The sequence below is a fragment of the Euprymna scolopes genome, chromosome 19 (genome assembly GCF_053919585.1).
Source record: "Euprymna scolopes isolate OS-2025 chromosome 19, ASM5391958v1, whole genome shotgun sequence".
NCBI lineage: Eukaryota > Metazoa > Mollusca > Cephalopoda > Sepiida > Sepiolidae > Euprymna > Euprymna scolopes.
In genome coordinates, this window is record NC_136500.1 from 48,480,330 (window position 1) to 48,496,330 (window position 16,001).

The window sequence follows — 16,001 nt, forward strand, 5'->3', positions numbered from 1 at the left end:
ACTTAATGATTACTGATAATGGTTAGTTTGAAAACTCCTAGGTAGTAAGTAACTAATAATTAAATAAATAAGTAAATAATAATAATAATAATAATAGTAATAATAATAATAATAATAATAATAATAATAATAATAATAATAATAATAATAATAAATCTAGATCTAAGGTTGACGCGGAGTCCACCTTCGAGAATATTGCTCACGAATATGCGGCCATATTGTTACAGAAGAAAGAATAGAATGTTACCTAATCAAGAATTCACCACGAAATCGACAAGAAACAACTCCTGCAAGTCGCACGGTAATCACGGTAATCTTCGAAGTAGGGGCTTTCAAGAGCACTGTAAAAGAAAAAAAAACAAAAACAAAACGATAAAACTGTCGTAGAAAGAAGCTGAGCAAGACGCGAGAAATACTGGAAAATAAAATGTCTATATGTTTTTGAATTTCTTAGACAATAATTCGTATTATTTTGGATTATTCGATCTACCATTCTCATATTTGATAGATTGAGTTTCTCCATCGAGGTTAAATTATATTGTTTTGTTCGAAAATCCGCACAGGTTCCCGAGTTTGAAAAGACGCATCTAAAGAAAGCCAATGCGTTACATCGGCTAAAACCCGTTTGATAATAACGCCAATATAGGAATGGTAGTCTGGATAGTCTAAATCATTTCCAAATAAGAATCGAATAATATCAAAAAGTATGCATGTTTATGTTAATAAAATAATGAGCAACTTGGATGACACCTCTAAATGTCCCTGGTTAGGTCCGGTAGATACACATGGTTCTACCAAATCTGTTGAGACCAAGTTCCGACAACATCTGGTCAAATGTGTGAAAAATGGAGTTCTATCTGCTACTATTTCAAAATTGATCAAACCTTCGGGTTCTATTCGTTCCTGTCAGTATGGTTTACCTAAAACCCACAAGGATGGTGTACCATTAAGAACCATACTATTAATGATTGAGTATTGTAAATATAAGTTAGTCAAATGACTTAACAATTTTAGAACCTGTTTTGGAACAGTTTTGCATCAGACTCATTTCCTTTTACTAACTTTATGCAAAACTGTAATTATTCTGATGTATGTGTTCTTTGATATTTCTAGTCTCTTTACTTGTGCCCCACTTTTGGAGATTATTAATATATGTGTTGACGCTTCCTATCGCGGTCATCTTGCGACTCATCCAATTCCTGGGGATATCTTCGTTGAATTAATGAAATTCGCTATTATGTCAGTCGAATTCAGTTAAAACGACGTTATGTATAAACAACTTAATAGTGTTCTCTTCTTTGGACCAGCTTTGGAAAATATTTTTGTCGGTTTCCATGAGAAGGTTTATTAACTTTTACATTTGTTATGTTGACTATACTTTTTGTTTGATAACGAAACGAAAGCTTTTTTTGTGGCCCTAAATTATATTTAAGTTAAGTTACTTAAGTTTACGGTTGACCAAGAGGTTAATTTTAGTCTTCCATTTTTGGATGTAATTGTTCCTAAGACTTATTTAGAATTTTTCACTTCTGTTTAGGTTTTCAGGTCTTTATACTTACTGGGACTCTTTTTGTTCCAAAAAAAATGAAAAAAATAATTTAATTAAAACTTTTACACATAGGGCCCTAATGATTTGTTGAAAGCTGTATCTGGATGATGAGATAAGTTTTATCATCAAAACCCCGTGTAACAATGGTTATCCTTTGGACATCGTAAAATCTACTATAAAAAATAAAGTTTCCAGTTTTTAAAGTAGAGAAACTTCAGTAGATAGATGTCCTGTTTACCTTCGCTTATATTTTCTAGGTTACATTAGTGATCGTTTTACAAAACAAATTTCACTGGCTGTTCAACAGTGTTATTTTGTGTTGAGTTTTAGTGTTGTTTTCTTTTTACAAGGCCTATGTTATCTTCTATCAGAAAAGATATCACTCCCACCGCATTGTTTATTTATTTAAATGTAGTTGGAGAATACACTACGTTGGGTGGACAACATAAACATTTGATACCCGTATCAAACAAAATCCAATATTCAATATACAAATTATGCACCATACATAATACCCAGAGTTCGGCCATCTTTCAACGCTTAATAAATAACCACGTTTATACATTGAACTTCGGTGTCGACTTGTTCTCCGTTTTGAGCGAGTCGCATATTCTTTATCGTTTGAAAATTTTAGAAACTATCTATATTACATCATTGAGACTTTCTCTTTGCAAACAACGAGCACATCTTTTAGGACTTAATGTACTTTCTGTTTAGTTATCTCCCAGTTGTTCTTTTTAATACTTGTCATCCGCCATATTTTCATCTCATATATATTTTTTCTTAATCGTTATTAACCTCGATTTTAGCTCTGTTGAGGAAGTTCGACACCGGTCAGCTAGCTTTTTCACTTTTTATTTTTTAATTTATCATGATTAATAAATTCGATCTGTACATAGCTATTATATATATATATATATATATATATATATATATATATATATATATATATATATATATATATATATATATATATATATATATATATTAACTTCTGTGTCCCGGTGTTGCCGGGTAAAATAGGTTAAATTCATGCCCACATTGAACCTGTTACGAACACCAACTCAACAATGTTAAAAGCATATCCCCCAAAAAGCATGTTGCGTAGTAGTAGTAGTAGTAGTAGTAGTAGTAGTAGTAGTAGTAGTAGTTTCACGAAAGTTATGGTTATGAAGTGTTTTGTTTTAGTCACGAAAGAAGTCGTAATTTTATATTATGGATTGCCGGAGCAACGCCAAGTAACCTAGACGTTTATTATTTGTATTTTTGTTATTCAAAATCTAGATGTTTTATCAGCTAAAATATTTAACAGGAATGTTAAATTGGTAAAATGGAATTTTAAGACGAATAATTTTAATTTTCATAAATAATAAGGGAAAAGATACGGTGACGGATTCTTTGACACGTTACATATAATGTAACGCAGGGATATAGAGAAGATTTGGTCAGAGTTAGTCACGTGGTCAGGGAGTTAAACAAAGCTAGTTTTATAGAGGGAGAGCCAATAGACGAGTTGGTGCTAGAAAACAGACCATGAGTCAGTTCGAGGGTGACTTACTCAGAGATTTGTCAAGTTGGAGAGCGGACGAATGTGAGACAAAGAGAAGCATGCAATCCAAAGATGTCAGGAAATGTAGTTGCATAAAATAAGTAGAGTCATCGGGAAATCTTCTTGCAGCTTACAAACCGTCTAACCAACGGAGGAAGGTATATTCTCCCCATTTGGAGCCTTAATAACCCCGTCAGAAAGATACTTATTTGTCCCGTAAGGAATTGTATTGTAAATTGTTATATGTCTATGTTTGTTGAACTGTTTGTTGAACTGTATATACTCATATAAATATATGCGCACACACACACTAGAGATCACAACACGTTACGTATACACATGTTATGTACTCGGTATAGAACGTGTTGTCAACAAGTTCAATTTTTTGCGACGATGATACTATCCCCAAGCCGAGATAATGACTTTTCTGAGAAGAATTAGCGAAACCATATAACGACTGTATTAGCTGTTCGAACAACCACGGGCCACTGTATTTGAGAATGTTAGACATCGTGGGCTTAAACATAAGAAACAATGGTTATCCAAAACGGGGATTTAACTTTTGTAGCTCCTAGGAGCAGCGGAAGTCGTGCGCTGTATTATAAGGATCCATCTGGAATATCTCTACCTGTGCAATGTATCATCGACGTTCGACATAAACTGTTTCCGTAAAGCATTTTTCAAGATAAAATGCTCTAAGCAGCTTGTCTCAAATCTGCCGAAACTGTCATAGATTTGCTTTCACCAAACCAATCACTTCAAAAATATCGTTTCTGATTCATAAAGGTTTACACTAAAAGATTTCAGTTTGTCTTAGACTACATCTCAAAAACGTCTCTTTGGCTTGTACTTCGGGTGTTTACCCTGCCGCAGTTCCTCATACAACAAGCGTTCAGGAACTTTGCCATCTTTTATCCTGATTAAGTGCCCAACTCAGCGCATCTGAATATGTATGGCGCGCATAACTATGCCTGACACAGCAACTTGTTGTAGAACAATGGTGTTTGCTATGAGTGATTATATACATACTTAGACTCCTCTACAGGTGGAGCACCTTGGTGAGGGAAGTAATGATTGCGATTTAGCATTAAACCAATTTTCTTACGTTAGAAAAGAATATTTTCAGTTATCGGTGTCGTAAAAAGTATAATGCCATACAATTCAGACTAATCTTGCTACTTTAAACCACACCGATGAGTCGTAGAGACGACATACACACACACGTAAACATATATATATATATATATATATATATATATATATATATATATATATATATATATATAAGTTAACTATGTATATATTTTTATATACAAGGTTAATACCTAAACTAAGAAACCAGTCATTATGAATTTTGGAACAAAGTTGCGAGGCGTAAGAGGTCGTAATTCCAGGTATATTTAGTTTATTTATTCTCATTCAAATGGAGTTAAAGTAGAGCACATTAACATTACTCCGATTTGTTGTGAAATATGAACAACTGGTATTAAACATTAATTAGTAAATATTTGTTAAATTTCATTTTCTTGGAGTATTGTAAGCTTTTCTTAGGAAGCAGAAGATGGGACAAACTTAATATCTGGAAATTCAAATGCATCAGACTCACATTGAATTTGAGTCATAGACATTAGACACTAATTAAACAAGATTTTTCATTCGTAAGATCCCTTAAGCTTAAGCTTTAAACTTGAAACATTTTCTAGAATCAAAATCAAATGCAGACTTAAAAAATAGAATGAAAATTGTAGACACATTATTATAGTTTGATTTTTAATCTTCGTAAGAAAAGATTGAAAATGGGGCAAAATTGTTGTTTGGGGAACCATCCTGGAACAGGTATTTTTCTAGTATATAATTATATATATATATATATATATATATATATATATATATATATATATATATATATATATATATATATATATATATATAACAGCAGTCTACGCGGATCGAATCGACGTTTCAACATTTTTATGTTTCATCAGGACTCCAGGCGAATTTTGTAGCTCTACACTTGTATTGAGCACTTTTGAAGAAATATTGGGTTTTAGTTCATGTTTGCAATATCCCTGGACTTAATCAATATATATATATATATATATATATATATATATATATATATATATATATATATATATATATATAAACACACAGAAACACTAACACACATGCACACATAGATTTATATATATATATATATATATGCAACGTGCGTTTATGTACAAAAAGCAGATCTGAGAATTCTTTCGGACGCATACAGGGATTATCGCTAATAACGACGGGTGGGGTTTCTTTCTAATTTTATTTAATTTCATAATTGTATCTTGTGATTATTATTTTAGTGTTTTTCGCGAACGATTGCGTTCTTATCACTTATAAATCTCGTAACGTTCAATGGGTTCCGTGAAACCCGGATCTGGAGACCAGGCAAGCGAGCGAGCGCACGAGCGTGCAAGCAAGAACATCGAGCAGCAATTGGTAAATCATGTGTGTGTGTGTGCTCGCAAGAAACGCTTCGAAAACCTCATGTCTCTGCACGTGACATTCGGCTCCGTACACGTGGAGACCAAGTGCTTTGCAGAGATCGATTCTGCACTCGCTGCGCGATTGGTTGCAGCCGATCAAGCAAAAGAAAGGGAGGAGGAAGATGCATACATTCACAAGAATGAACAAGCAGCAAGTGCACCCACAAATGTACGAATGTGCAGCGTTTGCATTCATTAATGCAACCGAAGTTCAGGGATTTTCTACATAAATTAAGAATATAAATAAACACGAACTAATGTAACAAATCAATCTACGCGTTTTGTGAGGAAAATGTTATGTCATGCCACAAAGCAAGTGCCGAAGCTATTCAAGGCATTCATATACATACATACATACATACATATATATATATATATATATATATATATATATATATATATATATATATATATATATCATTAAAATTTCCTAATAAATATTAAGAATTATTTTTATACCTGCAAACACCAGTGTTTCATGTTTACGCAATCATCAGCGCAGGAAGTGATAATTACTGTTGGGCGGGAGATTCGATCCCATTCGCAAAGCCACCCTTAACTTCGTAGGTTAGCGTCTTTCCTCCAGGCACACAGCAATTAACGCAAAGATTGAAGGGAATTAAGTACTTATAAATACCAGTAAACAGTCAAAGAAAGTATCACACGTCAGGAAATCGGAATATCGCATTCGCGCTAAAGTTGACTGCCTTTTTCTCAATTTCCTAAACAAAGTTTTAAGATAATAATTCAAATCTAAAATCCAAACATTTAAATTCTTATTTGATTTAAATTAACAATATAAAGAAAGTATCACATCACTGTGACAAAAGACCAAGTTGGCATAGTCGTATGGGTGTTAGGGTCATTCTTCGGCCGAGTCGCACCAAAGACTTAAAAATGGTACTTGATACTCCCTTGCTAAACATTTAGCATTATAAGAGGAGGGTCAAGAGCAAGTGGTGTGATACTTGGAATAGAGTTGAGCTGTCCCATAAAATTGAGTGTAGCAGCTAATGAAAAGGGAGCCTTCAGGTTGCCCTTGACTATTGTCAGTCACTTTGCTTTAACATAATTATTTGGAGTCTGTTAGGGTTATGCAATGCAAGAATACAAGACCTATCGTAACAGTAATATAAAACATTAAAAGCTCTTCATTTATATGTTCAAACTCTTTATATATATATATATATATATATATATATATATATATATATATATATATATATATATATACATACGAAGAGAGTGAGTGAGTGAGTGAGTGACTATGTGAGTGAGATAGACATAGATATACTAGCAGGGAGGCCCGACGTTGCCCGCGATTTAATGATGATCAACAAATGTTTCACCCTCCTATATTTTATTGTCATCAAAATCAGTGAAATCGCCCATTTTTCAATCAAATCGATTGATTGCCTAATCTAGTTGAAAACCCATCGCGGTGCACCGGGAGGTAGCTTCACATGCAATTCTTGCCGTGACTTAGCCCACAATACATTGTAATTTACATTGCACTGTAGAGAACCTGCTGTTGACTTTATAAAATTATTTTTATTTACTAGTTTGAATTAAAGTTTAAAATGCAAAAGTAAAGTGTCATGGTTCGGTTGTGCCCTAACTAGAAACACTCATTTCGAACGCGCCCCTGTCATATCAAAGAACATAATGCTGATTTTATATTCCGTCGTTTGCTTATGAAGTAAGAAAACTTTTCAAATGCACTTGCGATGTTAGGCTGTATAAAGTGTTAACTTTAGTCAAAGCCGCCTGTTGCATTTTTCATCAGATTTTTCGATTATCAATTATTGATACTTATCGAAGACATTCCGATGAAAATCTATCCCAGAACACTGCCAGGCACATAAAGAACATTTGTGTGAAATTACAAAAAAAAAAAAAAATGGCCCATCGTTTAGGAGTCTCTCGCTCTTCCTCTCTCTCCTCCCTCTCACACACACACACACACACACATACACACACACATACAAACACACACACATACACACACACACACACACACACACACACACACACACATATATATATATATATATATATATATACAGACCAAATTTCCTTTTATAAAATATTAGAAATTATTCGATAATAGATTTCAAATGGTTTTATTTTTATTCCTTAAAGAAGTTTCTGAGTATTAGTATGACTACGCTTTCACTTTAAAAGGCATTCTCCACTTATGTTAATAATAGCTAAACCACGACGAAATTACACGGAATTAAATAAATTCTAACATTTGAAACAGTTTCTGTCATTGCAAAGCATCCTAATAGAGGTTTGACTTCACAAACCTCCAAACATTTCTAGACCATTATTTTATTTTTACAGAATATTTAATTTATTTATTTCATACATCTACATGCCTTGAAGATCTTCGCCATACGCTTGAAAACAGAACTTCTACTGAGAGGTCAATTGCTCTGTTATGTCACCGCGTGTGGCGTTTTAAAAGCTTATACTGAAGTACTTGCTAAAAACGTCTTCAGAGCTGGAGGTTTTGCAGAAACGTGCCATCGTCCTCTCAAACAGTGCCATTTTGAAATGATTACCCATATGGTACTGACAAGAATCAGCATCGCTTAACTTTGGTAATAAATTGAGAACCGATGTCCACATTTTTATGCATTCTCTGGACCAGCAGTAATTATCACTTCCTACACTGATGACTGTGTAAGCAGGATAACTGCTGTATAATTATTACTAATATTAATTATAAATAATATTAAAGTCATAGTTTAATTAGATTTAATTAGATTCAAATTGAGCCCTATTTAGTGAATTGAGAAAAAGACTGTCACGTAGCATAAATGCATCATTCTAAACTATTATTTGTTGACTACTCTTATTGATTGCAACTGGCCTGCTCACAGGTTAATTCTTGGTGGTCAAGAGGAAAAACACTAGTTGGCGAATCCATGGTTGACTCGGTTCGAATCTCTCGACCAGTAGTAATTACCACTTCCGTTAATGATGATTACGTAAGCATGAAAATTATTAAAATTTATTGAAAATATTATATATATATATATATATATATATATATATATATATATATATATATATATATATATATATATATACAGGGTGATTCCCCCCCACAAAAACAAAAGCTAAATAGAGACCATTTAGAACATATGTTGTAGAACGGAGAAAAAAGGCCAAAGACGCTAGTGTTTTGATGTGATGTTTTGAATATAATAAACTAGTTATGACCAAAGTTTCATTTCATTCGGACAAAACACTAAGAAACAGGTCCTAATTAGAGTTGGGGACCATTTTTTGGGGGTCACCCTGTATAACACTTGCACGTGCACATATGTACGAATAGGTGTATGCGCGCGTATGATTATAGATTAAATTCATAAGTTCAAGTAAATTGTATACTGTGCAATTCATAAGTTAACCTTTTTAATTTAAACTTGCCGATGCATCCATAAAATTACAGGGAACATTGGCTAAATACCGGTATTTTTAAGCGAATCTACAACCATGCCTCAGCGTGGGCGGGCTGCCTTTATTCTTTTCCCTTTCATTTTTCTGCGTGTGCGTGGGAGATAGTTGTGGGACTTGCCTAGAAAAGTTAACCGTTTGTAAGAGTCGTCGACACTCCGATAAAACAGAATATACGCCCGTGCTGTCTCGCCGTAGTTACACATACGCCTCGCCACCTAGGAAATAATTGCAATATTAGACTTTCATTAGTTATCCCCCCTTACTCGCACACACAGACTCCTATTCATATATCCAGGATCCATTCTTGCGATTATTTCCAATTTAAGCAATAGTTTTTAATGCATCACTGCCCCTTTTCTGAGTTTTTATATTACTACAAAATCATCTCTGTTCTTTTCCCATTAATTCTATTTCTTGCCCTCTCTTTTTCAGACTGCAATCTCGTTCAATGTTGCTGGTTGGCAATAGAACAAGCAATAGTAATTTCCCCTCATCCTCTTCCTCTCCGACCGGAAGTGCCGCCATTATTGGTCCATGCCAATTCTCTTCGTATTATGTATTACCTTATATGGAAGTGTACACAGGCTATTGAAGTAAAAATGAAACGCTCTGTGCTCGTGTGCACAAGAGACACCTGTAGGTGTACGTGTGTTGGTTTGTCAATGTAGCGTCCAGCTCGTTGAATTGTGTATGTGTGCTGTACACATAACAGATAACACAGACGACTATTTCATAATGTTGATCAATAAGGGCGACGCTCGCCACTGTGTGTATGTATTTTTTATACTCATTTTCACCTTAAACAAGGCATATTGCCACTTGGAACGCAAGAAGTTACTATTTAGTATTGTGACTAACAGGGGACTTAAGGATTTGAATAGCGAGATGTTTGTTCTCTTTACATTTAAACTTCTGCTTATTAATACAGTACGGGAAGCAGGAAACAGGGAGTGTTCCCAAAGTCTGGCAGTCCGAGGGGGGACTATTAAAGTAGAAGACTTTCTGGCGTCTAGGAATCAGTAAAAGAGTGGGCTAGTAGAAAGTATGTACGTCGAAAGGGAGCAAGTTTATCAGAGCACGTGTCATTAAATTACTTCGAAAACAGGCACAAGGAGGCAACACTTCGGCGATGGGACAGAGGTTGAGGCTGGGCCGATAGTTCAGGACCTATTAGATGCGAGAATCTTTTTTTGGGACCCTATCTAAGAGTGAGAGACTAGTGGAAGATTTTCTAGCTTGCAGCAGTCTTGGTAACGTCCTCAATGTATTTGTTCCAATTCATGTTGCCTATGAAGGGCCGAGGAGTTTGAAATTGGTTTGAGTAATGAAAATAACACGTGTAGAAAATGTGGCTTGATTAACTCGATAAGCGGTTCGTGTGCATAGTCAGTTTATAAGATGTGAGATCTGAAACTAATGTAATGCCTTTTAGATCAGAAAGAATGGAATAACTTTTTGCTTTTAGCATTTAAAGAAAGCACGGAAATTCGAAGCAGCTACAAATGATCAAAGATTGGCACTTTTAGTTTACTCTAATAAAAAAAAAATAAAAATAAAAACTGATACCCTCGTTCAATCTGAATAAAAATTTATGGCAGCTGGTCGAGCGAGCGAGCTTCAATCTATTCCCCCCCCCCGTAAAACATTCACGGCAAATACTCGCCTAGTTACAACCACCGTATGCAATTTCTCTCACTCTCTAATTGTGCCAAAAACTAAACAAAAAGCTTCTTTCCCAGAACTGCTAGTACGTCGGATACAATACCACGGAACTGCATCCCAAATTTCTATAACATGATCGTTTTCAAGTCCAAAATAAATAACTTTTTACTAAGCCGCCTTCCTAAATAATCAATTTCTACCGAATTTCACCATCACCATCACCATCACTGATAATCACGGTTTTGTATCACTTTACACTTAGTAACCCTTATCCTTTAGTAGCCTCTGGGCCTTGATAAGCACCGACTGCCTGGTAAAAATGCCACCATTTTAAACAGTGATAAACTTCAATAATCCAACGATGCTTGATAAAAATAAACTTCAATCTATATTTGAATTTCACTCATTAATTGTATAAATTCTTGTCTAATAACTATTATTAATATTTCACAAAAATCGGAAGTATTTATTTATTTTTGGACTGCTTTCCTCATCTGCATAATTGTTGCTGTTTCCCCACGTTTCGATTAACTCATCTTTTTACCTTCTTCAGGTAATTAACCCGACGGGATAGAAATGCTGAGTCTCTTAACTGTATTCTCAGTAATTACTGCCTTCCATGATTGTTATTGTCTCACCACGTTTTGGTCAACTAAACCTTCGGCCTGCTTTGGGTAGGATTGAAACCGCTATCTTCAGACAATGCTCATCTGGAATCGTAGAGACTCAGTCCACTGCGCCACGGGCCTCGAGACGCGGTGAAACAATAACTATGAAGACGAGAATAACAGTCACCAAATAAATAAATAAACAAATTACTCACCTGAAAGGATTCTAATCAAAAATAATCTATCTATCTATCTATCTATCTATCTATCTATCTATCTATCTATCTATCTATCTATAAAAGTGAACGTGTCTGTGTGTGCGTGTGTGTGTGTGTGTGTACATTTCCCTACGCAATAACTATGTCAATTTTTAGTCTATAGACTCGAAATTTGATATACAGGGTATTGAGATTTGGGAAAATCCATGTGATTTGTTTTCGGCCAGAAATTTGGCTGTTAAGGGGTCAAAGTTCAACGATTTGACCTTTGAGAACTCTACCAAACTCCTCCGACAATTTTGGGTCTAAACACTTGAAAATTTAGATATAGGTTAATTTGACATGGATCTAACTTAATAACTTAATTTGAGTCCCAAACAAAAATGGTTAAGCGGTCATAATAGGGGTCAAAGTTAAAAAAAATGACCGTTTTTTTGCTCAGCATACACCTCCAAACACCCGGGCAACGCCGGGCTGAAATGCTCGTAATATATAAAATCGGAAGTATCTGAATTATCAGCTTCCACCTTTTGTGTGAAACTAAATCAAAATAAATATAACCTACATTACAAACTCTTACTCATAGAAGTTCTGTTTCAAAATAAACAATGATTAGTATATTAGTTTAAAGGTGATCCATTTCCATATTTGATATACAGATATAAAGCTTTGTAATGTACATTTTAATGAGTTACATTAGCATCTAAATAAACTTTCGAACAAAATTTGACGTACAAGAGAATTTTAATACAAAACAAACGAGTCCGCAATCAACTCAAAATACATTAACATTGCACATAATCAGAAAATCAAGTTTTACAATTCAGTTTACCCTTTTATAAGGATACCAGACCAAAAAATTAAGTATAAGATTACAATTAATAATTCCAAGTCACAGGTTTTAGAGAACCAAATATGTTAATGGACTTTTGCTTGATTTGTGACATGGTTATGATTGCTATTAAAATACTTTTGATTGGTGACATGGTTATGATTGCTATTAAAATACTCTTGATTGGTGACATGGTTATGATTGCTATGAAAATACCCTTGATTGGTGACATGGTTATGATTGCTATTAAAATACCCTTGATTGGTGACATGGTTATGATTGCTATTAAAATACCCTTGATTGGTGACATGGTTATGATTGCTATTAAAATACCCTTGATTGGTGACATGGTTATGATTGCTATTAAAATACCCTTGATTGGTCACATGGTTATGATTGCTATTAAAATACCCTTGATTGGTGACATGGTTATGATTGCTATTAAAATACTCTTGATTGGTGACATGGTTATGATTGCTATTAAAATACCCTTGATTGGTGACATGGTTATGATTGCTATTAAAATACTTTTGATTGGTGACATGGTTAGAATTGCTATTAAAATACTCTTGATTGGTGACATGGTTATGATTGCTATTAAAATACTCTAGATTGGTGACATGATTATGATTGCTATAAAATACTCTTGATTGCTGACATGGTTATGATTGCTATTAAAATACCCTTGATTGGTGACATGGTTATGGTTGCTATTAAAGTACTCTTGATTGGTGACATGGTTATAATTGCTATTAAAATACCCTTGATTGGTAACATGGTCATGATTTCTATTAAAATACCCTTGATTGGTGACATGGTTATGATTGCTATTAAAATACCCTTGATTGGTGACATGGTTATGATTGCTATTAAAATACCCTTGATTGGTGACATGGTTATGATTGCTATTAAAATACACTTGATTGGTGACATGGTTATGATTGCTATTAAAATACTTTTGATTGGTGACATGGTTATGATTGATATTAAAATACTCTTGATTGGTGACATGGTTATGATTGCTATTAAAATACTCTTGATTGGTGAAATGATTATGATTGCTATTAAATACTCTTGATTGGTGACAAGGTTATGATTGCTATTAAAATACCTTTGATTGGTGACATGGTTATGATTGCTATTAAAATACCCTTGATTGGTGACATGGTTATGATTGCTATTAAAATACCCTTGATTGGTGACATGGTTATGATTGCTATGAAAATACCCTTGATTGGTGACATGGTTATGATTATTATTAAAATACTCTTGATTAGTGACATGGTTATGATTGCTATTAAAATACCCTTGATTGGTGACATGGATATGATTGCTATTAAAATACCCTTGATTGGTGACATTGTTATGATTGCTATTAAAATACACTTGATTGGTCACATGGTTATGATTGCTATTAAAATACCCTTGATTGGTAACATTGTTATGATTGCTATTAAAATACCCTTGATTGGTGACATGGATATGATTGCTATTAAAATACCCTTGATTGGTGACATGGTTATGATTGCTATTAAAATAACCTTGATTGGTGACATGGTTATGATTGCTATAAAATACTCTTGAAACGTACGTAAAATTCATATCCTTTGTAATTTTTCTTTCCGAAATTTGATTAAAACACTATTGGATAAACTAGCTTGGCCTGTAGAAATTCCACAACGGACTCTTTCATATGTAATATATTACTATTGGGCATTATGTGAACGGTCAGCGTGAATGGAGATCCCGCGATATTATTGCAGCCTTTATGTTAAAATTGTAAAATTATTTATCTAAGTAATCTGGTTAATATAGTGCCAGAATATATTTGGTTACTATGGTCTATCCTCAATATCCTTATAGGAGTGTGTGATATATTTCCATTGGCGCGAACAGAAACCTCACGATATCATTATAGCATCTTTAGACAAAACAGATATTACCCTTGGATCCTAACCAGAAGACCCTAAAAAGTATTCTTAGTTTCACATACGAGCAAAAAGCGACGTCATTTTTTTAATTTTATTTTTACATTACGCTTTCAGTGATCGGGAGATCCTACTTATTAAAAATTAGGATAAGCGATAACATACTACGAAAAATAAATTAGTGTCTCTATATACTAATTTAATGTACGTTATTATCTTCTATAATCACCTCTTGTAACAAATAGGATCTCCCAATCGAATAATTTATAATATGAAAACCATGAAACACGTACGTAAAAGCTGCCACAGTATTAATATACAGATATTTAAAAAATATATATTACTACGCTCTATTACTAAGAAGCCTACTCGGTGTTATCCAGAACCATAAAAAAGAACAAAATGAAATAGATTAAAAAGTGTGTGTAAGATTTTTATAATTAAAACTCCTATCTCTTTAGCTTTCTCTAACCGTCTTTCTATTTCCTCCTTCTTTGTTCTTCCACATCTCCCCCTCACCCCTCTTACACCGCCACCCAGCCCATTTCCCTACCTCTGTTGTTGAAAATCAAAATAATGTAGGTCACTAAACTCTCATTTAGATAATAAATAACACTGGAAACGGCTGAAAACAGACCCCCACACGTAAAAAACCTGGTTAGGTTAATCCTCAAAGAGTGCATAATATTTTATAAATGATATAGTTTATATTATTCATCCAGGGCAACACCAATCACGAATATACCAATTTTGTGGTTGTTTGGTAGTTTTAGTGCTTTAACTGGACATACAAACGCACATACACGCAGACGACTGACTTTTATATACTAAACGTATTAAATATGCAGGAATTTGTAATTTGTATAATTTATCACAAACGGTCTTTTAATACGAATTTAATTTACAGCAAAATGGTCCCAAAATGTAACCATTTGTAATATGGTAGCATTTGATGTTGAACGAAAAACTTTATCGTTTATTTGTAGACCTGCCGTACATGCACTGACTCGTATGTGGTATGAGTTTCTAATCCATATACTACAATTCATCAGCTTCTCTGATGAAATTATGGTCGAGATGGATATTTTTGCTGATGGAACAACGTTCTATAAAAGACATATGAAAAAAAAGGAATGTAAACATAGCAAAGGCAATGGCTGAAACCTTGGAGGAAGACATTTAGTCCATAATGGAATCGGAACGAAATTGGATGGTAACATTCAATGCTACTAAGACTACGCTTCTTTCCTGTAACAATTACGTTCTTACCCACCGATTGCCATTGCTAATAACACATTATTTGTTCGCCATTAAAACTTATTCGTCTAATTTTTATCAGCCAACAAAAATTGGAACAACAACCACAAAAAGATACTGTAATGGCTACTACAACGAAGGTGGGCTCTCTCTACCACGCTAGAAAACTTCTAACACGAGTTAGGATCTTGTATCTCTACAAAGCCATCATTAGCCTATGTATGAAAAATTGTTGCTACGTCTAGGTTGGTATATCAATCACTATTCTCTTTCAAAAACAGCGTCCCCAAATAGTATCCAATCTAATAGGTTTTGCATTGTTAATCAAGTTCTTATTTCATCGCTACAATGTTGCACGCCTGTGCATGCTTTACAAATGCTTCAATATAATGCAGCTTGACG

At 34.0% G+C, this 16,001-nt stretch overlaps 1 long non-coding RNA gene across 1 annotated transcript in view; it reads right to left on the reverse strand.

The window, feature by feature from the left end:
* Window positions 1–16,001, reverse strand: part of LOC145303564 (uncharacterized) — a 395,244-nt gene that overhangs the window by 336,417 nt on the left and 42,826 nt on the right. Inside the window, exon 2 of the long non-coding RNA XR_013873740.1 lies at window positions 1–341. This exon is cut by the window's left edge and continues 1,702 nt beyond it. This is a non-coding gene — a long non-coding RNA (uncharacterized LOC145303564). The remainder of the gene's footprint in view (window positions 342–16,001) is intronic.